The following is a 4,061-nucleotide window of genomic DNA, read 5'->3' on the forward strand; positions in this document are numbered from 1 at the left end:
CTTTATATTTGGAACCAAATCAGTCTATATGGTATCGATGGCTTTGCTCTCGTAAACAAATTGTCACTTGGGAAATTTTTACGGATGAAATGATAGGACATTATGAGGATACAAAAAGCAACACTTTTTTTAGCCAATTGATAAATCTCAAACAAAAGGGTTCAATGATGGAGCACATTGAGGACTTCCAAAAATTGAATATAAGGGTAAATGATATTCCAAAGGAGCATAGGATAGATGTGTTCATAGGGAATTTAAAAGATAACATCCAACATGAGGTTTGCCTTTGGGAACCAGATTCATTGGAGAAGGAATTCAAGTTGGGAAAGCAAAATTATGGCAACAAGGAAGCCTACCACTCACAATCATAAAGATGGAAGCGTTGCTGCCCCTAGCCATCCACAACTTACAAGGTTGACACCACAACAATTGGAAGAAAAAGAAAAAGAAAAAGGTCTTTGTTATAGTTGTGATAGCAAATACAGTGACAGTCATAAGTGTGTCGAGAATAAATTATTTTACATAGATTGTGAAGAAGAGGAAGAAAAGGAACAAGAAACATCAAAAGAAGAGGATATACACTAGGAACAAACCCTAGAAAAAGAAGAAATGGATCCGACCATATCTTTTAATGCATTGGCTGGAATTACCACTCCTCAAACTATCAAAATAGAAGGGCATATCAAGAAGAAAAAGATAATAGTGTTGATTGATTCGGGAAGTACCCATAATTTTATTCATTGTAAGATAGCCAAGGAATTGAATTGCTTCCTATATCCAGCACTAGAGTGTCAAGTGATGGTTGCAAGTGGAGGAACCATAAATTGCTCAAGAAAGTGCCATAATATCAAGCTATCCAAGGGAGAATATGTATTGAATAGCCCAATGCTTTCCATTCCAATGGGTGGCATTGATGTTGTACTAGGAGTCCAATGGCTACAATCCTTGGGTACAATAGCTTTTAATTTTCAAGAACTTTTCATGAAATTCTCTTTAGAAAGAAAGGAAGTCGAATAAGGGGTATCGTATGGAAACCAGGAAAGATAATCATCTCTAATGGAATGACAAAGCTTCTAAAGAAAGAACAATGAGGCATAATTGCATAATTATGTTCACTAGAGTTTCCCACATTGAAATCATCCATTTCTCCATATCTTCAGAAAGTCTTGGACAATCATTCCAAGGTATTTGAGACTCCCAAATGCCTCCCACCTATTCGTGATCATGATCATGCTATTAATGTGATCCCAGGAAGTGTTCCCGCGAACATCAGGCCTTACAGATATCCCTATGTCCAAAAGAGTGAAATTTAACATATGGTTGCAGAAATGCTAGAGGTTGGTATAATTCAGCCTAGTCAAAGTTCTTTCTCTGCTCTAGTAGTATTGGTTCACAAGAAGGATAGATCATGACGCATGTATCCAGATTATAGGGAGCTCAACAAGCTCACTATTAAAGATAAATTTCCCATTCCTGTCATTGATGAATTATTGGATGAATTTCATGGATCAATTTACTTCACCAAGTTGGATCTTCGTTCAGGATATCATGAAATTAGAATGAAGACTAAAGACATTCCAAAAATAGAATTTAGAACTCATGAGGGTCATTATGAATTTTTGGCCTTACTAATGCACCTTCTACATTTCAAGGTTTGATGAATTCCATTTTCAAACCCTTCCTTAGAAAATTTGTGTCAGTATTTCTTAATGATATACTTATCTACAACAAGTCTTGGAAGGATCATGTCCAACATGTTGACATGGTGCTCAAACTATTGGAGGAGAAACAATTATATGCAAAAATCTCCAAATGTTTCTTTGGAGTACAAGAGGTGGAATATCTGGGTCATATTGTATCTCATGAAGGTGTTAAGGTAGACCCTAGCAAAATTAAAACCATTAAGGAATGGAAAATCCCCACATCCATAAAAAATCTACGAGGATTTCTCACGTTGACAGGGTATTATCACAAGTTTGTTAAGTATTATGGGAGAATAGCAGCACCTCTAACAACATTATTGAAGAAAGATGCATTTTCATGGACTCCAGAAGCAACAAAGGCCTTTGAACATCTTAAAGAGGAAATGTGCCAAGCACTAGTCTTAGCTACGCCAGACTTCACAAAAACCTTTATTGTGGAATGTGATGCGTCAGGAAATGGAATTGGTGTTGTTTTAATGCAAGAAGAAAGATCCATTGCTTTCGAAAGTCATCCAATCAAAGGAAAGTATTTACACAAAGCTATTTATGAGAAGGAAATGTTGGAAATACTACATGCACTTAAGAAATGGCGACCCTACGTAATGGGAAGACACTTCAAGGTAAAAACAGATCATGATAGTCTTAAATACTTTTTAGAACAAAGATTATCTTTAGAAGAACAGCAAAAATGGGTCACAAAGATGTTGTGTTACAACTTTGAAATCATATACAAAAAAGGGAAGCAAAATGTTGTGGCAGATGCACTCTCAAGAAAGGATGAGGATGTGGAAGCATTTCTTTGCGCCATTTCTAGTATCCAACCAGATTGGATAAACGAAGCAAGGGATGAATGGAAGAATGATGAGGAAGTGTGGGAACTCATTCAAAAGATACAACAACATCCCAATACATCTGATACATTTAGCTGGAAAAATGATTCGTTATGGTACAAGGATCAGTTATACCTATGTAATAATTCCCAACTCAAACAAAAGATTCTTAGGGAATTGCACAGCTCTCCCTTAGGAGGGCACTCAGGATTTCTAAAAACCTACCACAGGGTTAAGAAGGATTTTTTTGGGATGGCCTTAAATCAGAGATTCAAAAGTTTGTGGTGGAATGATTGGTTTGCCAACAAAATAAATTTGAAACAATTAAGACCCGAGGACTATTACAACCTTTATCCATTCCAAGCCAACGTTGGGAGGAGGTTTAAGTGGATTTTATCACAGGTTTACCCAAGTCTGAAGGAAAGAGCGTTATCATGGTGGTAGTTGACAAACTTACCAAGTATGCACACTTTTGTGCATTAATTCATCCATTTAAAGCGAGTACAGTTTCTATTGCATTTATGGAAACAATTCAAAAGATACATGGAAACCCAAATATTGAAAGCGATAGAGATCCCATTTTCACTGGAAATTTTTGGACAAAATTATTTTCTTGTCTTGGTACTCAGTTAGCTCATAGCTCATTTTATCATCCTCAATCTGATGGGCAAACTGAGATAGTAAAAAAATGTTTGGATGGATATCTTTGTTTCTTTGTATCTGATAAACAAACACAATGGGTCAAATGGTTGCCTTTGGCTGAATGGTGGTTTAATACTTCCTTCCATACTGAAACAAAATCACCCCATTTATGGCACTTTATGGATTTCATCCACCATCCATCACATCATATTTAAGAGAAAATTTTAAGGTTCAAGCATTGGAAGATCACATCGAGCATCAACAACAAATTCTCCAACTCTTAAAGGATAACCTCACCTTGGCGCAAAATAGAATGAAATAGCAGGCAAATCAACATCGCAACGAAAGAAGTTTTGATGTAGATTATTGGGTATTCCTATAGCTACAACCATTTAAACAAATATCCCTCAAGAAAGCTAAGAAGGATAATAAATTATCACCAAAGTATTATGGTCTGTACAAGGTGTTATAAAAGATAGGTATTATGGCATACAAATTGGAGCTTCCTGCAGCTTCCCGAGTGCACCTAGTTTTCCATGTTTCATGCCTAAAGAAGGTTATAGATGACAAGATTCTAGTTCAAACAATATTGCCAGAACTTTATGAGGAAGGAAAAATCAAATTGGAACCTGAAGTAGTCAAAGAAACAAGAACTCGACAGCTACGAAATCGATGAATTTCAGAGTATCTCATCAAGTGGAAGAACTTACCCGTTGAAGATTCCACACGGGAGGATGAGAATTTTATACAGAAGCATCCAAAACTACTCAAGCATTAAGGACAACACTTTTTTGAAGGAGAGGGGCATGTTAGGTCCCTATAATACTAGTGATTCCCCTATTACTATTGTTGTTATATACCTTATTGTCATTGTTGTGCCCCTATT

Source organism: Pinus tabuliformis, chromosome 7 (assembly GCF_031772625.1).
Source record: "Pinus tabuliformis cultivar Carrire ecotype Pingquan chromosome 7, CPIR1, whole genome shotgun sequence".
NCBI lineage: Eukaryota > Viridiplantae > Streptophyta > Pinopsida > Pinales > Pinaceae > Pinus > Pinus tabuliformis.